The sequence below is a fragment of the Pseudophryne corroboree genome, chromosome 10 (genome assembly GCF_028390025.1).
Source record: "Pseudophryne corroboree isolate aPseCor3 chromosome 10, aPseCor3.hap2, whole genome shotgun sequence".
NCBI classification, from domain to species: domain Eukaryota; kingdom Metazoa; phylum Chordata; class Amphibia; order Anura; family Myobatrachidae; genus Pseudophryne; species Pseudophryne corroboree.
This window is the reverse complement of record NC_086453.1, coordinates 63829334-63852360: the sequence shown is the minus strand read 5'-3', so window position 1 is coordinate 63852360 and position 23027 is coordinate 63829334. Positions and strand designations below refer to the sequence as shown.

Below are 23027 nucleotides of genomic sequence, written 5' to 3'. Positions count from 1 at the left end.
CAGAAGACACAAGACTCCATTTTATTCCAAAATGTCCAAGCCTCAAAACAATGCATATGTTCTGATTTTACAATTCCAAACCATCTAAATCACCTTTCACAATTTCAAGCAAACACAGTATCTCAATAACCAGAGCATATGAGCTATCACAAGACCAGACCACCAGGTACCCACAAGTATCAGCCTGCCATTGCTACAAGCACATATTCAAATGTAACTGCATGGTGGTATTCATGATTAACAAGATATATTATAACAAACCAGCACAATCTATTTTAAATCACCATAGGCAAACAAATACCACAAATGCTATGCTACAGGTTGTCTAATGTCCCAGCTACCATCACAGATTCCCAGATCTATCACACAAACAAGTTACAATATCCTATTTAAACCAGCACCATTGACCTTAAAGCAATCTGTCTATATTTCCTTATCTAGCCATGTGAATTCAATACTTAGCCTTTAGCTTGGAGGTCAGTCCTGGGGATGTAGCCGTCATGCTGCTGGGTGCCAGGTAGCTGTGTGAGAGAGTCTGAGCCCTGTGATTTCCAGTGGATAATATCATACCTGCATTCCAGCTGTGGGGGTGTGTCAACCACAGGAAGTGTGTCTTTCTTGTATCAGGGAGCTGAGCATGTGAGCTTGGTTATGCAAAATGTTGGGTGATGACTAACACATTCCTGTCTTCTGGAGAGCTATTGTTTGGCGAATACAAAACAAAACCCTGTCTCTGGGTTTTGTTCGATATTCATGATGTCCACTTTCAGTTGAGACAATGACATCTCAGCAATCATTCTTCTGGAGACAAATCCAGCCCCATTTCGTAAACACAGGTGTTGGCCCTCCTCATTGAGTCTCAAAGCTCAGTGTAATTAAAGGCTATTGTACTCCGTCTGCGGGAAAGATACTGTTTCGGAATACAATTAATCTTCAATTACTATTCCTGTGCTTAACTATGCATATGAAGATGTGAAGCCCTCCCAACATGCAAACTATTGTTTGGGGAATCTCTAAGGTCAAAGAGCCATTTGAGACCCACTGATACCTGCTGGACTCAGGGGAATATTAACTTATAAAATACATGATATGGTTAAATTATGTAACGATTGAGTCGCACGCTATGAACACAAACTCTACCGTAAATGCGCATACCGTGCGCCTGCGGGTGCACGCAACAGCGAGTATGCGCACGCACGGGAGAGCTCACGCATGCGCAGCACATGTATGAGGTGCAAATATGGCAGTGTGCATAGTGATATTTTTCTGACTTTGACACATGCATGTCCTGATATAGTGTGTGCTGCTGGCCCAACCCTAAGGGTGCTAGTGGTATGTTACCCCCACAGTGTTTGTTCCCATAGTGTAAGTCATATGTGTAGCAAATTTGGTGTAAATTGCTCCAGACATTCCAGTCTGCTGAAAAACTCTGTGCTGCTGCCTCACCCCTAGGGGTGCTAGGGGTGTCTTACCCCCACAATGTTTGTTCCCAGCTTGTAAGTCAGAAGTGTACCAAGTTTGTTGTAAATTGGTCCAGGCATTCGGGAGTTATGCTGTCTCCTGGAATACTCTGTGCTGCTGTCCCACCCCTAGGGGTGCTAGGGGTTTCTCCCCCCCCACAGTGTTTGTTCCCAGATTGTAAGGCATATGTGTAGCAATTTTTTAGTACATTGCTCCAGCAATTCCGGAGTTATGCTGTCTCCTGATATACTCTGTGCTGCTGTCTCCCCCCCTAGGGGTGCTATGGATTTCTAATTGTTTTTGTTGCCTCCGCCATGTTTTAATACGCCCGTATGTAAAATTTTACAATCTTCGCTTGTAAACTGTGGATTTGTATAGAAAGACAGAAGGACGGATTTTTGCTTTTATATAGTAGAAGAGCTCCCAAAAATAGGATTTTGGTACTTACCAGGTAAATCCTTTTCTTTGAATCCATAGGGGGCACTGGAGTACTCTTGGGACATGGACGGCGTAGCAGAACAAAGGCACTGAATATTTAAATTTAGAACTCTCCACCCCTCCATATCCCAGAGTACCTCAGTGTACGAACCCAGTGTTTTTACTGAGCGAACTACTATAGAGAGGTTGACAATGGAGAATTCCTATAACATAACGGACAACAACAAAGTTGACCCATAACGTTAATGTCAACTAAACAGTTGACAGCATAACCGATAGACCTTGATAGTTTGAACCAATCAGTGAAAATGTGTTACCATAAGCTCCTTTGAGCTTAATACAAACCAGGTAAAACGTGTTACCCTAAGCTCCTCTGAGCTTAAAACAACCCAGGTAAAACTGCTCTGGGTGGGCGTCCAGTGCCCCCTATGGATTCAAAGAAAAGGATTTACCTGGTAAGTACCAAAATCCTATTTTCTTTTTCATCCACTAGGGGTCACTGGAGTACTCTTGGGACGTACCAAAGCTTCCCTCGTGGGCGGGAGAGCTGTTTGACACTTGTAACAGTAGGCAGCCAAAGCTAGATGCTGATGCCGCAACCATTCATAACGTGTAAACGTGCACAAACGTGGTGCACTGAAGGCTATGTAGCCGCGTCGTAGACGCTCCACGACCCGCTGGGTCTGACATTCCCACAGAACCTGTGGGATGAGCTATTACTGACGTAGGCGACTGTAACTTAGCCTTAAAGTAAGCCTGACTTGTAGTCATTATTATCCAACTGGATAATGTCTGCTGAGAAACTGGCTAACCCCAGTTGGCAGCATCATATAGAACAAACAACGTATCCGTATCACGTACTGTAGACGTTCGGGACATATAGACGCGTAATGCGTGTACCACATTCAGAATTCTAGAATGTGCTGTCAACACAGGAACCACTATTGGTATATTGATGTGAAGAATAAGAAAGCGGAATTCGTCCGAAGATCTGCTTTGTCATGAGAAAACTCAAATACGGTGGCTTGGAATACAAGGCACCCAAATATGAAAACAAAACCCTTGCCGAAGCTAAGGCTAGAAGAAAAATGTTTTCCCAAGTGAGAAACTTAATCCCCATTTGTTGTAAGGGTTCAAAATATGAAAACTGTAAGAAATCTGAACCCAACCTCAAGTCGCCTGGCGCTGTAGGTGGGATAAATGGAGGCTGCACTTTGATGACACCTTGTAGAAAGGTGTGTACCGACGCAATAGAGTCAAACGTCTTTGAAAATAAGTTGACCACACAGATACCTGCACCCTCAGTGCAGATAAACGCAGTTCTCCATCCCACCCCGTTTGTAAAATAACAGAATACGGGTAACTTGAAAGATGATGTCGGAAACTTCCGAGCTTTACCACCTATATAAGCACACCAAATTTTGTAATAATGAGCTGCCTTAAGCGGCTTACTAGCTCGTAACATGGTTGGTATAACCGATACTGTAATGCCCTATTTCTTTTCTTAAGAGGGCGGTCTGAACCCCCACCCCGTCAACCGCAGCTGCGGTACATAGGTAATAGGTACATAGGTAACTATGGGTAAAAGAACGGTCCCTGTTGTAACAGGTTGGACGTATTATGAGCGGGCCAAGATCGTGTGCAAGTATTCCTTGGAGATTCGAGAAGCAAGCTCTCCGAAACCCATGAGATATCACTAGTATGACTGTGACGAAACTGTCTTATGCTCCGTTTTGGCAACGGAGAGAGCAGCGGAAAATGGTGGAGCCAGATACACGATGCTGAATGACCACACGAATGTGAGAGACTCCACCGCCACTGCCCTTGTGATCTGTCGTTTTGTACACATACTGAGCTTTTGTAATTGTGGCGAGATGCCATCATGTATACCTGAGGGTAACCCCCTTCTGTGGACTCACATATGAAACACCTCTGGATTTAATGTCCAGTTTTCAGGATATAAATCCTGACGGGTGAGATCATCTGTCTAACAGATGTCCACTCACGGAATAAACCCCGTTGACATCATCACATAATGGTGTTCTGGGCAATTGAGGATTCGAGTTACCTGCCGCATTGCCATGCGGCTTCTTGATTCTCCCTGGTTGTTGTGTATGCAACTCCCGTTGCGTTGTCTGACTGCACTTGGTCAGACTGAAAGCGAAGCATGTAGTGCATTGTAAATTGCACGGAGTTCCAGGACATTTATCGACAGCAATCTGTCGTGATCCGTTTTAGAACCTCTGTCGCTGATCTTTTTTAACTACAACTCCTGAACCTCTGAGACTCTCGTCCAGAGTATATACACCCTCGCCCCTCTGTTGGAAACGCGAGTGAAGGCCGGCGAGCTAAAGCGCTTTGAAAACACATCATTATTCTTAACAGGCGAATACACCAATGTACCGCTAGTGTGCGTGGCTTTTGCACTACTTACTAGATGTACATTTGTTCTTGCTGGTGTAGTAGGTAAATGTCTTTGATTTACCGTATTTATAATCTTACCTAGGAATTGACGTCGTTCAGACGGAATTAGATGCGATTGTTTTTGAACTTGACCTGCCACCGCAGTATACATTAGTAGCGCAAGTTAGAGGAACTCTGTTGAGACAGAGTTCTTATGAGCAGATCGTCTAAATTAGAGGAACTCTGTTGAAACAGAGTTCTTATGAGCAGATCGTCTAAGTATGGAACGATTGTCACTGTCAGGACTCTGAGATGAGCTATCATCACCAACATCACTTTGGTAAATACCCGAGGCGTTGACAAGAAGCCAAACGGTAGACCTGAAATGGTTAATGGTTGTGGCGTTTTGCAAACGCTAGAACCTGTGATGACCAAACCGGAATGGGTAAATACGCATTGTGAAGATCAAGTGCAATTATGCAATTTTGTGGCTCCAATATGCAAATACTAACCGCAGAAAATCCATTTTCAAACTGCAGTAAGTGACTTGCTGATTGAGACTGCGACGGAGCTGTCTGGTTTTGTTACCCCAAACAGAGGGGAATAAGTAACCCTGACTCTGTTGGTGTACTACTGCCTGGTTATAAAGACAGCTGAAACCCAGCAGAGACTAAATGGCAACCTGCCAAACCGTTCGACAGAGGCAGTCTTGTCCTTTAATCTGTAAATAGCTGAGACATCCATGAGTTGATGTCTGGAAACCCCGCAAATGTAACATGTAAAGACGCGCTTCCACATTGGAAAATGGAGATGGCCTAAGAGGTCGTTAAGCCACTGGCTTGCTGACTGTAGCGTCCTGTCGTTACAAGGCGTGACTGTTTTGTACCACCGCCTTGAAAAAACTGAAGTCTAAAGGGATTAAACGCCGGCACAAGTATTTCCGTTTTGATACTGGATGCGGTAATGGCTGAATATCAAATTTAGGACCAACCAAGCTCTGGCCTTGTCGCGCTTAAACTAGCGACGATGAAAAGTGAGAATCGAAGTAACCGGCGTTAGCAGAAGCTTTACAGATATACTCTGCAGCATCTTTTAACAGTGATCGTCATTGTTTCCATACATAGAGTCTAGTGACCCAAATGTATCTTGGGTCTTTATAATGTTTGACACAGACGCATTTACCAATGGCGGATCGCGTCATTTTGGAAATGATTAAATAGTGGTTAGAGTCTACTCAGTCTCTGTAAAAATGGAGACATTGACTCACTGGGATTTAGCAATGTATGGTTGTCAAAAACCCCGCACTATCTGAGTGCTGGACTAATGTACCCTTCTCACTCGTAGTTATCGGTGTGAGATTTGACATAGAATCGTGCATTAAATTATAAGACCAGTTAAATAAACACCCTGGTACCCAAAGGGAAATTGGCCCTTTGGAAAGACTGTCTTTTGTTAGAGCTGGCGGAGTAACTTCCGAGACTCCGATGTTACCGCTCTTTTAATTTGAATTGCCAATGCTTAACATAGGATTTTTAAAATAATTTTTAGTCTGCGCTAGAGCCTTACTCGCTATGCAGACAGACACCACAATAGGCAACGGACAGACACTTGCACGACTTATTGAAGTTATTATGTGTCATATATATATTTTATTGCTGAACAACATATTTATATGAAACTCATGGTTGTTCCTCTCTACGGAAATCTTTAGTAAAAGGCGAAAGATTTATTCGATCTGAAGAGAAACCAGAGTATTCTTTATGTGAAAAGCAGTTCACATGGGCATGTGAAACCCGAACCAAATTCCCACTAACACCCCTGTGCCTCTGGTGGCTTAGAGATGTAGGGCAGGAATGTTCCAGAATTACACACTGGAAAACAACAGGAAGCATGGTTAAAATGGCCCCTTTGCCATGCTGACCCTGATAATCACAGAACAAATTACAAATGTTTCCGTGTTAATATAGCCTATTATACAGTATAATCACAGGCCGGGTACAACACATGCTCTATGAATAAATATATATATAAGCTCAATAGCCTATGATAATTACAGACATTAATATATTTATACAGCATTAATATAGGCTCAATAGCCTATTATACAGTGATAACCACAGACCTTAATATAGGCTCCATAGCCTATTATACAGTGATAATCACCGACATTAATATATAGGCTGAATAACCTATTATACAGTGATAATAACAGCCATTAATATAGGCTCAATAGCCTATTATACCGTGAAAATCACAGACAGTAATATAGACTCAATAGCCTATTACTCCCAGGACAGGTAACAATACATTATAAATACCTGTCACATATATATAGCTGCCTATACACTGTGCTGCTGTTCATATATTTGATCCGCCAGATTCCACCGTGCCTCTTCCCCCCTGTAACGCTGTGTCTCTGCGGGAAGCCTGCAGCCTCTTAGCGCTGGCACTTGTGGGTGGATGGTGCTGGGCGGCCGGACGGAGCGGCGGTCACCGTCTCTGTACTGAGACTGAGGGAGCGTCTGCGGCCGTATGGCGCTGGGCGGCCGGACGGAGCTGGGCGGCCGGACGGAGCGCTGGGACGGGCGGCTTGCAGACGTAGCGGCTGGGGCTTGGCGGGCGTATGAGCGGCGAAGCAGCATATTAACCCCAACATAGCGGGGCGGCAGCCTGCGCTGACCGCCCCGTTCCCCAGCCTACCTTGCTTGTCTCCTGATCATGGCTGCGACGGGGCTTCTTATGTGTAAGCTCCGTCCAGCTCTCCAGTGATGTAACTCATGGCTGTGACGGGGCTTCTTCTGTGTAAGCTCCGTCCAGCTCTGTAGTCCTGGCTGCGACGGGGCTTCTATGTGTAAGCTCCGTCCAGCTTTCCAGTCAGCTTTCCAGTGATCTAAGTCATGGCTGCGACGGGGCTTCTTCTGTGTAAGCTCCGTCCAGCTGTCTAGTCCTGGCTGCTCTTTGCAGGAGCAGTGGGCTGCCTGTGGCTGTGAGGGTGCTCTTTGTGAGGACCGACACGCCATGCGCTGCCCGTGCAGCGGCACTATCCCGGACCCATGTTTTTCTTGAAACTGGGAAGGGATGTGCTATTAAAAAAAAATTAAAATAAAAATGAAAAATTAATAAAATCTTCCAACAAGTGTGGGAATCCCACAAGCCGATGTTAGTGCTTTGAGCACAGAAAAAACACTGGGTTCGTACACTGAGGTACTCTGGGATATGGAGGGGTGGAGAGTTCTAAATTTAAATATTCAGTGCCTTTGTTCTGCTACGCCGTCCATATCCCAAGAGTACTCCAGTGACCCCTAGTGGATGAAAAAGAAAGAATCACACTTGCCACTGATTTAGGTTGTTACAGGTAAAAGGGACGCTGGTTGGTCTGTGTCCACTACCTGCACTCCTAGGAGCACCTCCGGAGGAATTGTCTGCTTTAACTCCTTCTTGAACTCTGTGTAGTGGACCGGTGCAGCTCGTTCTCCTCCTGTCCTGCAACCCTTGCGGCGCTCCTCAGCCATCTTCGCCTTCAGGACTTGGTTGCTATCACTGTACCTCTTCTTAACATTCCTGAGGTCCCAACGGCAGGAGCTGATGGCATTTACTGCTTCCAGGACCAACTTCCACATGGCCTTAATCTGAGACGCAGGGGTCCTGCACTCCTGGATACCTAGCAAGCATGGGAACACCTGCATCATGGCATGGACCAGGGACCCTTATCTGGTCTTGCCAGATGCAGACATAGTGGCCTCCTCATCACTCTCTTCCACACCACTCTCCAACACCTCTTCCTCCTCACACTCTTCTTGCTCTGTTTCAGACACAGACTGCTGCTGGGAGATGGCTTCCTCCTCCTCCTCCTCCTCCTCCTCTCTCTGCCCACTCTCCAGAATGCCATGCCAGCTCCAACTCTCTAGTACACCTCTCCAAACAATACACCAACCTCTCTCTCTCTCTCTCTCTCTCTCTCTCTCTCTCTCTCACACACACACAAACCACCACCTCCTCCTCTCAAAAATGCATACAACCTTTCAAAGGACAGAATTCTGGACTGGGGTTTAGGGTGTGTGATGCTTCAATCATGGGACTGTTGGGTGCTAATGGGTGATTTGCTCTCACACTGTGCAGCTGTTATACTAAAAGACGCTATCTGGGTTTGTTTGTTTTTAAAAATCTGATACTTCCTGGTCTTCAAATCTTGCCTGAAGTCAGATCCAATTTGCATTGGGAGCATAAGAGTAACGGAAAAAGTCGCACATCATAATGTCCGAGTTTGTGCAACTTTTTCCCGGACGCTGAACCATACTTGCCTACTCTCCCGGAAAAGCCGGGAGGCTCCCGAAAATCGGGTGGCACCCCGGGGAAATGGGCAAGTCTCCCGGAATGCCGCTCACGCCCTGTCGAATCCATCCCGCTCACCTCATCCTCTGGCTTCCCTCGGCTACGCGGCAACCTGTCAGACAGAACGGGGTAGGGTGATGACGCGATTCGTGCTAAATCGCGTTATTGTAGCCCTGCCCTCCGCTTTACAATGCCGGTAATGTATGCATTGTAAAGGGGGGGGTCGAGGCTACGATGAAGCGTTCCGTCACCACACCCCCGTTCCGCCTCCTCCACGCCCCCTGCTTTATGACCTGTCTGCTCCTTCCAGGAGGGAGCAGCCTAGATATAGGCAAGTATGCGCTAAACTCTCCTCCCATTACTTCCCGGCCATTGTATTTAACCTGTGCTTACTACATGCATGTTGCTTAAATTAAGTTGGAGATACGTATATTTTTGCCTAACAAAGTACAGTATGTGTGCATATAACCTTATCATTGTTTTGGCGTATCTTACACTTTATGACTGAAGAGGCAGAATGGGGAGGGAAGGGGTGGCCAAGTGTAGTCCATGTGCAGTCACTTATAATAAGTTAATTGCTATTTGACCATTCCTGTTCAAGGGTCAAAACTTAAATTTCTCTTACGTCCTAGAGGATGCTGGGGACTCCGTAAGGACCATGGGGTATAGACGGGCTCCGCAGGAGACATGGGCACTATAAAGAACTATAGACTGGGTGTGCACTGGCTCCTCCCTCTATGCCCTTCCTCCAGATCTCAGTTTGATACTGTGCCCAGAGGAGACTGGGTGCATTGCAGGGGAGCTCTCCTGAGTTTCTCTGATTAAAAGAATTTTGTTAGGTTTTTTATTTTCAGGGAGCCCTGCTGGCAACAGGCTCCCTGCGTCGTGGGACTGAGGAGAGAGAAGCAGACCTACTTATGTGATAGGATCTGCTTCTTAGGCTACTGGACACTATTAGCTCCAGAGGGATCGGAACGCAGGTCTCACCCTAGCCGTTCGTCCCAGAGCCGCGCCGCCGTCCTCCTTGCAGAGCCGGAAGATAGAAGCCGGGTGAGTATTAGAAGAAAGAAGACATCACAGGCGGCAGAAGACGTCTGATCTTCACTGAGGTAACGCACAGCGGTAACGCGCAGCGCCATTGCTCCCACACACAACACACACTGAGGCACAGATGGGTGCAGGACGCAGGGGGGGCGCCCTGGGCAGCAATATAAAACCTCTAGGCTGGCATTTTAGTATATATGGGCTGCGGAGGCAATATATTACAAATCCCCCGCCAGTATTGAATTTTTGAGCAGGACCGAAGCCCGCCTCTGAGGGGGCGGAGCTTGATTCCACAGCACTGACCAGCGCCATTTTCTCCACAGCACACTGCAGAGAAGCTGGCTCCCCGGACTCTCCCCTGCTGAACACGGTGACAGAGGGCTTAAAAAGGGGGGGGCACTTAATTTGGCAGTGAATGTATATTGAATAATATTAAAGCGCTGTGTGTCTGGGAAATTGTTTTCCAGGGTCATTGGCGCTGGGTGTGTGCTGGCATACTCTCTCTCTGTCTCTCCAAAGGGCCTTATAGGGGGACTGTCTCCAGATTGGATATTTCCCTGAGTGTGTGGGGGTGTCGGTATGCATGTGTCGGCATGTCTGAAGCGGAAGGCTCTTCTAGGGAGGAGGTGGAGCAAATGAGTGTGGTGTCTCCGTCGGCGACGCCGACACCTGATTGGTTGGACATGTGGAATGTTTTAAATGCAAATATGAATTTATTACAGAAGAGATTGGACAAAGCGGAGTCCAGGGAAAATGCAGGGAGTCAATCTTTGCCTTTCACTATATCACAGGGCCCTTCTGGGTCTCAGAAGCGCCCACTATCCCAAGTAGCAGGCACTGATACCGACACGGACTCTGACTCCAGTGTCGACTACGATGATGCGAGATTGCAGCCAAAGTTGGCAAAAAGTATTCATTATATGATTATTGCAATAAAAGATGTGTTGCATATCACTGATGACCCCTCTGTCCCTGACACGAGGGTCCACATGTTTAAAGAAAAGAAACCTGAGGTTACTTTCCCCCCTTCTCATGAGCTAAATGAGTTGTTTGAAAGGGCTTGGGAAACTCCAGACAAGAAATTGCAGATTCCCAAGAGGATTCTTATGGCGTATCCTTTCCCGGCTAAGGACATGATACGGTGGGAATCCTCCCCCAGGGTGGACAAGGCGTTAACGCGCTTATCCAAAAAGGTGGCGCTGCCGTCTCAAAATACCGCAGCCCTCAAGGATCCTGCTGATCGCAGACAGGAGACTACCTTGAAGTCGATTTATACACATACTGGTACCTTGCTCAGACCGGCAATAGCGTCGGCTTGGGTTTGTCGCGCTGTAGCAGCTTGGACAGATACCTTGTCTGCTGAAATTTATACCCTGGATAAGGATACCATTTTATTGACCTTGGGTCATATTAAAGATGCTGTACTATATATGAGAGATGCTCAGAGAGACGTTGACCTACTGGGTTCAAGAGCCAACGCCATGGCGATTTCTGCTAGGCGAGCCCTGTGGACCCGCCAATGGACGGGTGATGCCGACTCAAAGAGGCATATGGAGGTTTTGCCTTACAAAGGTGAGGGCTTATTTGGGGAAGGTCTCACAGATCTGTTTTCCACAGCTACTGCAGGTAAATCTACTTTTTTACCTTATGTTTCCTCACAGCCAAAGAAAACGCCACATTATCAGATGCAGTCCTTTCGGTCGCATAAGTCCAAAAGAGGTCGGGGATCTTCCTTTCTTGCCAGAGGTAAGGGCAGAGGGAAAAAGCTGCCAGCTACAGCTAGTTCCCAGGAACAGAAGTCCTCCCCGGCTTCTACTAAATCCACCGCATGACGCTGGGGCTCCGCTGAGGGAGTCCGCCCCAGTGGGGGCACGTCTTCGACTTTTCAGCCACGTCTGGGTTCAATCACAGGAGGATCCCTGGGCAATAGAAATTGTATCCCAGGGTTACAAGCTGGAATTCGAAGATGTGCCTCCTCGCCGGTTTTTCAAATCGTCCCTACCAGCTTCTTCCCCAGAGAGGGAAGTAGTTTTAGATGCAATTCAAAAACTGTGTCAACAACAAGTGGTGGTCAAAGTTCCCCTGCTTCAACAGGGGACGGGGTTCTACTCAATCGTGTTTGTGGTCCCGAAACCGGACGGTTCGGTCAGACCCATTCTGAATTTAAAATCCCTAAACCTATACTTGAAAAGGTTCAAATTCAAGATGGAATCGCTCAGAGCGGTCATCGCCAGCCTGGAGGGGGGGGGGGGGATTTTATGATGTCTCTGGACATAAAGGATGCATACCTGCATGTCCCCATATATCCTCCTCATCAGGCGTTCCTGAGGTTTGCTGTACAGGATTCTCATTACCAATTTCAGACGTTGCCGTTTGGGCTTTCCACGGCCCCGAGGATTTTCACCAAGGTATGGCGGAAATTATGGTGCTCCTGCGCAAGCAGGGAGTCACAATTGACAATGCTAAATTCCTTTGTCGTATAAACAACCTTTTATGAAGTCTAAGAACACTGTACGCTGTTTACTTAAGAAGTACCGTAAGGGTACGCTAGTTGCGTAAAGATCGCTCAGCCGTGGGCGAGACGCTCAAGCGTCACGTTCGCTCACGGCCCAGAGATCACAGGACAACACGTTATTGGCTATGACTAGAGTAACGATACGCTATGGCGTAGCGGACGCTCGAGACCACGAGGAGATCACCAGCGGCGCAGACGCTCACAACGCTATACCTTTATCGTATAAACCTTATCAATGAAATACACTGAATACCTTAATGTGAATACAGGGTGTAAGTGCAACCTTGTGTAACCTGACTAACTACAAAGCTGCTTGAGCGTCACCGACGCTCAAGTGAACACTTAATACTATAGAAAATACACAGATACTGGTTTAGGGTCCAAAGCCTATTAACTGTATTATATCTAATATACTTGTAAAAGGGGATAACAGTACAAATGATACACTACAATATAACAGAGACTTCCTAACCAAAATACAATACTATCTAATACAATTCAATACTAGTCTAGGAGAGATGTGAGAGAAAGAGAAGGGAAAAAGAGAGAGAGACGGAGAGAGAGAGAGAGAGAGAGAGATTGGCTCACAGTAAGACAATATGATTACGGAGAGAAAACTTACGCACAAGGGGAAACGATCGCATGCGCCTGGACATCCAGCACCCGATCTTCAGCAATGAGAACCGTTGAAGAGTGAGAGCTGGATGTGGTCGGCCTGCCTATTTATGCCCCACACACAATGCAATCCAATGGTCCCTACAATCTTGTCGTCCATTGGACACAGGAATCCGGCTTCGCATCATAACAAAAGGTCATAGGTTGATTCATACAGGTGGGCTGTGACGATTTCCAACAGCTCAGGTGGGTGGGAAACTGGGTTTTCCGCCGCATACCTGAGTATGTGTAAATACTAGAAATGGACATAAACTTCTTATGTCCATAACTATTCGCACGAGCGATTAATACGCTCCAAACCAACACCGGAATATTGTTAATTAAATACTCTTCCGATGGGTACCAAACACTGCTATATGATTCCTGTTAGACCCTTCGTACCATACAAAGAGGGATTCCTCCGTTCAGGGACGTTTTATGTTAACTAAACTTTCAGAAATCATTAAAGGGATCATGATCTATAAACTACATTAATTATGAAAATGTGTAACGAATGAGTCGCACGCTACGACTACATAAACTCTACCGTAAATACGCATACCGTGCGCCCGCGGGTGCACGCTATTGCGGGTATGCGCCTTCACGGGAGAGCGTACGCATGCGCAGCGCGGACCAGTGTGCGGTGCAAATATGGCAACGTGTATAGAGATATTTTTCTGACTTTGACAGTCCACCCTTTGGCAGTCAATAATAACTGCCACCTTCTAAAACATTTCAAAAGGAGAAAAATATATGTCAGGGGTTAATTCATTTCCATGGTTGGGTAGGGGAGAAGAGTGGAGTAGGTGTGAAGAGGGTATGACCTAGTGAGAAAGCAGAAGCATGTGTGTATGAGTCCATGTTTGGAGGGTCATGTATCATCGTGCCGTACGTGTGGTAAATCAAGCTTCGAGGTATTGCGAAGTATACATTTGAATTCCTTCTTATCCTGTGGTACAGGTCTGTGGATGGGCTGTCAAACTCTACCGAGCTCATTTCGGCTGTGGTTGTAACAAAATGGGGATGCACATTTTAGTTGATGATACATGAATGGGGGAGGTATGTGGTTGCTGATATCTGTGCCTGTATTCCCTATCGTCTATGTGTGTCGTTACCTGAGGGTTGTAGAGATGAAGATAAAGAACACTTACGAAAAATGCAATGATATTCTATGTCAGGGAAATGTACATCTGTTGTTGAAGTTGTGTTCGGTATCTGTTGAGAGTCGTCTTCTTTGCGCTGTTTTGCTCCTTAGGCATGAGCAACAAGCTTTGTCAGTGCCATCAGATTTACAAAAGATGTTGGGCTAGCGTGAGTTTAAAAATACTAGGGAAACTGGGGATCCATGGCAAAGTTCATCAAGTGTCAAAACTTCATCTTTGGTGCTTGTCTGTTGTCTGTATACATCTCGTCTCGTCAGCTTCCTCGTCCAAGGGGGTCTTTATATCTGGGAGAAAAGCAGAAAAACAGGTGAAAGAAACGGACCGTATAATCGCATTTTCATCACATCCTGGTTTCTATCATTGGGTCATAAATCAAATCTAGGTTAATTACGGTTTCCTCACTCCTCAAGCTCATCACTTTTGTACTTTGTTTGCACCTCATTAAAGCTTGCCCGCATCTAAATATCAATCCAATGGATATAACAACACCCAAGATACATAGTAGAAACTTTCCAACATCCATTATGACTCCTTGAGCCCAGTCTCCTAAACCGGAGAACCAATTTCGCGGGTTCAACCATGACACCCAACCAGTCAGCTCATTACCTACAGCAGCAAGGGTGAGATTGTGTTTTCGACGAAATTCCCACTTTAATTGCATAATATCGTCCATCTTTTGGTCTATGACCTCTACCGGATCCTCGGTGCTATTTGTGATATACGTGCAACACTTTATGCCGTACTGTGTTGCCAATGTAACACAATATCCGCCTGTTACTGCTGTAAGATAATTAAGAACCATCCTATGCTGAACTAGTTCTGTTTTATAGGCTTGAAGTTCTCTTCCAGTGTATCTAAACGTGTCATCATACATTTCAGTGATATTATCTAACAAATTGGCGAATGCGGAAATGTATCTATAATTCATCACTCCCCGAGCGGTACGAGTGAAATCTAACGCTACCAGAACCTGAATCCCGGTGGATTCATGGATAAGATCAGAGGCCGGATGCTCTAACCTTTCTGACAGTTGTCTTTTAACTCGGTGCTCGTAATGAGTGTGAGTATAAGGAGCTTGGGCACCACGGTGTATGTCCTTCATTTTGTCATGTGTAACAGTCATCACTTCAGGCAATACTTTTCCAATATAACACAATCCTTCAGAGTTTGGGGCAAGCCACTTGTACGCCTTTCTCCCGCATATGAAATATGCATCATCGGGGAGAACATATGGGACGGAGAAGGACATTACCATGTTACACACCTTCCAGGTGAACTCTCCTGACCCTAATTCTTCCATCTGCTTAATGCACGTATCAGTTTGTACGATATGTGCACAGTATCCTGGTGATACCTCTCCAACTCTAGTAATCCTATTTCCTAAGGTATATTGATACCGGAAAGATTTTCCTCTACTGGCTATGTGGCGTACCAGCTCTGTATCTGTAGGCATTCTATCTGCTCTATGCGAAAATGTCATGGTTTGGTTGCTCCATGACACTTCCCAATTTCCCGGCTTACGGGGATTGGAGATATTAAAACATAAGAGGGACCTATCCACATGGTATTGGTGGAGCTTCAAACTAGGAGGGCTGGAGATGTTAAACCTCCGGTCCACCGGTCTCCCACCACTTAGCTCAAGTACCTCCCCTAACGTTAAAGGAAATGGTACTAGCCCTGATTTGCTGTGACCCTGAGGTACTTGAGAACCTACCCAACAATCTGTCTCATTTAACACGCTACCCACTAAGGAGTGATAGTCACTCAATGGATGCCGGTCCATATGGTTATTAAAACTGGATTGGCATTATTGTTACCGAGCCTACAGATACAGTTTTCTTTTTGAACTAACAATCCTTCAAAGAAAATGTTTACAGATAACATGGTTGTTAGATCGTGCCCGGTACTCGCCTTTGCTTGGTGATTGGGTTGCTATTGGAAATTTACACCTCCGTCTCAGTCATCAGGACCTTTCTGGATCCTTTCTCGACCTCACTGGTACTCTCACCGAAACAGACTGCTCTGGTCAACATCATGGTTAACGGGAAAATCCATATCACAGTCTCTTGGGGCAAGTCCATCTTACAGGAGGAGAAAAGAAGAAATTTGTAAAGGGGGTATAAGAAACAGTTTGAGGGGGAGAGAACTTGTTACGATAATAAGTTCTCTCGTCTTGTTGTTCTTCTTGTTCTGCTGTCCTCTCAAAGGTGCTGTCTCTCAGTCTTCCAAACGAACATTCTGGTGATGCAATGTTCCTTCCCAACCGACGATCTTTCTGTAAGGAGCAAAAATCTGGCATTACCATTGGTCCAACTGAGGGGTGACATAGCATCTTTAAACCATGGAGACATGAGTGGGAAGAGAGAGACAACAAAAAAAAAACAAAAGAGATAGAGAACAATTCATGTGCATATATACATTACATAACTCGACAATAACCATCAATAAGAAAAGAGAAACAAAGCATTTTTAAACATTGTCAACATTAAGAAAACATTGTCAGACTTATTAGGCTGTCATATCTATGTGTCCAATGGTCTCCTTGAGCAGTCCCTCCCCACCAGCACCTGCATTACTCCACTGTCTGTATCTGGCCAGAAATACATTGTGGCGGAGGTCATGCTGGGGTTTGGTAGACTTCTGCAAGGACCAAGTGGATATGCAATGTGTGAATTCTTACCACTACTATGAAATAACAGCAAATCTCTTTTAGCACTTTCTATCAACTATAAAAATTGGCAAACAGGAATAGTGATATACGAAATTGAAAAAGAAATGCAGATATATATGTATGCGTGCGTGTATACGCAAGACAGAAGAGAAATAAACAGTTTTTTTTAAAAGACACAAGCGTTTTGTTCTTACTTCCGGTTCCCGGATTCCTTCAGCACTCTTTATCTAAGCGAAGCAGACGCTTATCCCGTCAGCACTGCGAGACAACCTCCCACCCTTTGCTGGAGGGATAATGTCTGCTGATCTACCTAGTGCAGATATGAGAAGGATCGGACGAGTCCCCAATTGACAATGCTAAATTCCTTTGTCGTATAAACAACCTTTTATGAAGTCTAAGAACACTGTACGCTGTTTACTTAAGAAGTACCGTAAGGGTACGCTAGTTGCGTAAAGATCGCTCAGCCGTGGGCGAGACGCTCAAGCGTCACGTTCGCTCACGGCCCAGAGATCACAGGACAACACGTTATTGGCTATGACTAGAGTAACGATACGCTATGGCGTAGCGGACGCTCGAGACCACGAGGAGATCACCAGCGGCGCAGACGCTCACAACGCTATACCTTTATCGTATAAACCTTATCAATGAAATACACTGAATACCTTAATGTGAATACAGGGTGTAAGTGCAACCTTGTGTAACCTGACTAACTACAAAGCTGCTTGAGCGTCACCGACGCTCAAGTGAACACTTAATACTATAGAAAATACACAGATACTGGTTTAGGGTCCAAAGCCTATTAACTGTATTATATCTAATATACTTGTAAAAGGGGATAACAGTACAAATGATACACTACAATATAACAGAGACTTCCTAACCAAAATACAATACTATCTAATACAATTCAATACTAGTCTAGGAGAGATGTGAGAGAAAGAGAAGGGAAAAAGAGAGAGAGACGGAGAGAGAGAGAGAGAGAGATTGGCTCACAGTAAGACAATATGATTACGGAGAGAAAACTTACGCACAAGGGGAAACGATCGCATGCGCCTGGACATCCAGCACCCGATCTTCAGCAATGAGAACCGTTGAAGAGTGAGAGCTGGATGTGGTCAGCCTGCCTATTTATGCCCCACACACAATGCAATCCAATGGTCCCTACAATCTTGTCGTCCATTGGACACAGGAATCCGGCTTCGCATCATAACAAAAGGTCATAGGTTGATTCATACAGGTGGGCTGTGACGATTTCCAACAGCTCAGGTGGGTGGGAAACTGGGTTTCCCGCCGCATACCTGAGTATGTGTAAATACTAGAAATGGACATAAACTTCTTATGTCCATAACTATTCGCACGAGCGATTAATACGCTCCAAACCAACACCGGAATATTGTTAATTAAATACTCTTCCGATGGGTACCAAACACTGCTATATGATTCCTGTTAGACCCTTCGTACCATACAAAGAGGGATTCCTCCGTTCAGGGACGTTTTATGTTAACTAAACTTTCAGAAATCATTAAAGGGATCATGATCTATAAACTACATTAATTATGAAAATGTGTAACGAATGAGTCACACGCTACGACTACATAAACTCTACCGTAAATACGCATACCGTGCGCCCGCGGGTGCACGCTATTGCGGGTATGCGCCTTCACGGGAGAGCGTACGCATGCGCAGCGCGGACCAGTGTGCGGTGCAAATATGGCAACGTGTATAGAGATATTTTTCTGACTTTGACACAATTATCCCGTACTTGGACGATCTCCTGATAAAGGCGAGATCGAGAGAACAGTTACTGAAAAGCGTGGTACTCTCCCTGAGGGTGTTGCAGCAGCATGGCTGGATTCTCAATCTGCCAAAGTCACAGATGGTTCCAACGACCCGATTGCCTTTCTTAGGCATGATTCTGGACACGGAACAAAAAAGGATTTTTTTTCCGAGGGAAAAGGCCCAGGAACTCCAGATCTTGGTCAGGGATCTGTTGAAGCTGAAAAGGGTGTCGGTCCATCAATGCACTCGAGTTCTGGGAAAAATGGTGGCGTCTTACGAGGTCATTTCCTTCGGCAGGTTCCATGCGAGGACTTTTCAGTGGGACCTTCTGGACAAATGGTCCGGGTCCCATCTACATATTCCACAGAAGATCAGCCTGTCCCCCAGGGCCAGGGTATCTCTCTTATGGTGGCTGCAGAGTGCTCACCTTCTAGAGGGTCGCAGGTTCGGCATTCAGGACTGGGTTCTGGTGACCACGGACGTGAGCCTCCGAGGATGGGGAGCAGTCACACAGGGAAGAAACTTCCAAGGACTATGGTCAAGCCAGGAGGCTTGTCTACACATCAACATACTGGAATTGAGGGCCATCTACAACGGCCTCTGTCGGGCGGAGACTATTCTTCGAGGCCTGCCTGTTCTGATTCAGTCAGACAATGTCACAGCCGTGGCTCATGTAAACCGCCAGGGTGGAACAAGAAGCAGGGTGGCGATGGCGGTAGCCGCCAGGATTCTTCGCTGGGCGGAAAATCATGTAAGCGCATTAACGGCTGTATTCATTCCGAGAGTGGACAACTGGGAAGCAGACTTCCTCAGCAGACACGATCTCCTTCCAGGGGAGTGGGGACTTCATCAAGAAGTCTTTACAGAGATTGCAAGTCAGTGGGGACTTCCTCAAATATACGCCTCAACAACAAGCTTCCGAGGCATTGTGCCAGGTCAAGGGACCCTCAGGCAGTGGCAGTGGACACCCTGGTGACACCGTGGGTGTTTCAGTCGGTCTATGTGTTCCCTCCTCTTCCTCTCATCTCAAAAATATTGCGAATCATAAGACGAAGTGGAGTACAGACAATTCTCATTGTTCCAGATTGGCCTCGAAGGGCCTGGTATCCGGATCTGCAGGACATGCTCACAGAAGATCCGTGGCCTCTTCCTCTCAGAGAGGACCTGTTGCAACAGGGGCCCTGTCTGTTCCAAGACTTACCGCGGCTGCGTTTGACTGCATGGCGGTTGAACGCCGGATCCTAGCCGAGAAGGGCACTCCGGATGAAGTCATCCCTACTCTGATAAAGGCTAGGAAGGAGGTGATAGCGAAACATTATCACCGTATCTGGAGGAAGTATGTCTCTGGGTGTGAAACCAAAAATGCTCCTCCGGAAGATTTCTATCTTCGCCGTTTTCTCCACTTCCTAGACTGGAGTGAATATGGGCCTAAAATTAGGCTCCATTAAGGTTCAGATTTCGGCCCTATCCATTTTCTTTCAGAAGGAATTGGCTTCTCTCCCAGAAGTCCAGACTTTTGTGAAGGGAGTACTGCATATTCAGCCTCCTTTTGTTCCTCCAGTGGCACCATGGGACCTTAACGTGGTGTTACAGTTCCTTAAGTCTCACTGGTTTGAGCCTCTTCAAAAGGTGGAATTAAAGTATCTCACTTGGAAGGTGGTCATGTTGTTGGCCTTGGCGTCTGCAAGGCGAGTGTCCGAGTTGGCGGCTTTGTCACACAAAAGCCCATATCTGATTTTCCAGGTGGATAGAGCTGAGTTGCGGACTCGTCCTCAATTTTTGCCTAAGGTGGTTTCCTCTTTTCATATGAACCAACCTATTGTGGTGCCTGTGGCTACCCGGGACTTGGAGGATTCCGAGTCCCTTGACGTGGTCAGGGCATTGGAAATTTATGTAGCCAGAACGGCTCGGGTTAGGAAAACAGAGGCACTGTTTGTCCTGTATGCAGCCAACAAGGTTGGCGCTCCTGCTTCTAAGCAGACTATTGCTCGCTGGATCTGTAACACGATTCAGCAGGCTCATTCTACGGCTAGATTGCCGTTACCTAATTCGGTAAAGGCCCATTCCACTAGGAAGGTGGGCTCTTCTTGGGCGGCTGCCCGGGGCGTCTCGGCATTACAGCTTTGCCGGGCGGCGACTTGGTCGGGTTCAAACACTTCTGCTAAATTCTACAAGTTTGATACCCTGGCTGATGAGGACCTCATGTTTGCTCATTCGGTGCTGCAGAGTCATCCGCACTCTCCCGCCCGGTTTGGAGCTTTGGTATAATCCCCATGGTCCTTACGGAGTCCCCAGCATCCTTTAGGACGTAAAAGAAAATAAGATTTTAAACCTACCGGTAAATCTTTTTCTCCTAGTCTGTAGAGGATGCTGGGCGCCCGTCCCAGTGCGCACAACATGTTGCAAGACTTGTATATAGTTATTGCATACATAAGGGTTATGTTACAGTTTTGATCAGTCTTGACTGATGCTGTTTGTTTCATACTGTTGACTGGTTCGTATATTCCAGGTTATACGGTATGGATGGTGTGGGCTGGTATGAATCTTGCCCTTAGATTAACAAAATCCTTTCCTTGTACTGTCCGTCTCCTGTGGGCACAGTTTCTCTAACTGGGGTCTGGAGGAGGGGCATAGAGGGAGGAGCCAGTGCACACCCAGTCTAAAGTTCTTTATAGTGCCCATGTCTCCTGCGGAGCCCGTCTATACCCCATGGTCCTTACGGAGTCCCCAGTATCCTCTACGGACTAGGAGAAAAAGATTTACCGGTAGGTTTAAAATCTTATTATATGTTTATATCAAGTCATAAAAATCTATTTGCATGACTTAATTGATATTTTGCTTGGATTGCTACAGGAAATAAGATCCTCATTTGTCTTTTTTTTTATCAGGGAGAACAACAGATGTTTGTAATTAATTTGTTTTCTTTTTTTATTTTTGTGTTTGTATGCAGTTATATTTTATGTTGACAAAACTTTTTTTATTGAAATTGCAATTTTGTATATATAACACTTCTGTTCAGGGCCGGTGCTAGGGTGTTCGGCGCCCTCCTGCAAACTATAAATTTGCGCCCTCCCATACTTTTCAAAGGGACAGCGCCGCTGAATAAAAGGATGTGGTCCAGGGCTGTTTCTAGCCAATTTGGCTCCCAGTGCGAGATTTCAAAATGCCTCATTGATATGGGCTTGGTCTCATCTGATATCATCACGGCCACCACAGGGTGAAGAAAACAAACATCAAAAGTCCCCATTTTACACATTACGGCAGGCAAGAGTCCCCATTTTACACAGTGCGGTAGGCAAGTGTCCCCATTTTACACAGTGCGGCAGGCAAGTGTCCCCATTTTACACAGTACAGCAGGCAAGAGTCCCCATTTTACACATTACGCAGGCGAAAGTCCCCATTTTACACAGTACGGCAGGCAAGAGTCCCCATTTTACACATTACGCAGGCGAGAGTCCCCATTTTACACATTACGCAGGCAAGAGTCCTCATTTTACACAGTACAGCAGGCAAGTGTCCCCATTTTACACATTACGCAGGCGAGAGTCCCCATTTTACACATTACGCAGGCAAGAGTCCCCATTTTACACATTACAGCAGGCAAGAGTCCCCATTTTGCACAGTACGTCAGGCAAGTGCCCCCATTGTACACATTACGCAGGCGAGAGTCCCCAGTTTACACATTACACAGGCAAGTGTCCCCATTTTACACATTACGCAAGCGAGAGTCCCCATTTTACACATTACACAGGCAAGTGTCCCTATTTTACACATTACGCAGGCGAGAGTCCCCATTTTACACATTACGCAGGCACGTGTCCCCATTTTATACAGTACGGCAGGCAGGTGTCCCCATTTTATACAGTACGGCAGGCAAGTGTCAAGTTGGTAGGGAGGAAGGGAGAGGGAGGGGGGGAGAGAGAGACCAGGGGCGGAACTACTGGCGGGGCAGGCAGTGCATTGCACTGGGGCCCCGCCGCACTCAGGGGCCCACAGCCGCCGGCCGGCATTTAGAACAGATTGACATGCGGACGAACGTCCGCATGTCAATCTGCGGTCTCCTCTCCCTCCCTGCTGCGGTGCCTGCTCCCCCGGCCCCCCCTCCCCCCCCTATGTGTTGGAGGGACACGAGCGCATCGCGCGTCTCTCCTGTGTCCCTCCTGGCTCTCCCCCAGCTGTCTAAGGAAGCATGTGCCGTTCGTGAGCTCTGATTGGCTCACGAACGGCACTTCCTTCATTAGACCGGCCGGGGGGAGAGCCAGGAGGGACACAGGAGAGACGCGCGATGCGCTCGTGTCCCTCCAACACATAGAGGGGGGAGGGGGGGCCGGGGGAGCAGGCACTGCGGCATATACCTGGCACTGGGGGGACAGATCTGGCACTGGGGACATATACCTGGCACTGGGGGGACAGATCTGGCACTGGGGACATATACCTGGCACTGGGGGGACAGATCTGGCACTGGGGACATATACCTTGCACTGGGGGGGCATATACCCGGCACTGAGGGCATGTACCTGGCACTGGGGGGGCATATACCCGGCACTGGGGGGGGGCATATACCTGG

General features: G+C 46.6%; 1 protein-coding gene and 1 non-coding gene across 5 annotated transcripts in view; one reads left to right on the top strand and one right to left on the bottom strand.

Annotated features, from left to right (window-relative positions):
• FLT3LG (fms related receptor tyrosine kinase 3 ligand) overlaps positions 1 to 23027 on the top strand; it is a 262486-nt gene that overhangs the window by 215398 nt on the left and 24061 nt on the right. The window lies entirely within an intron of this gene.
• Positions 5937 to 6057, bottom strand: LOC134967915 (U5 spliceosomal RNA). The gene has a single exon (XR_010189253.1). It is a non-coding gene; the product is annotated as a U5 spliceosomal RNA (small nuclear RNA).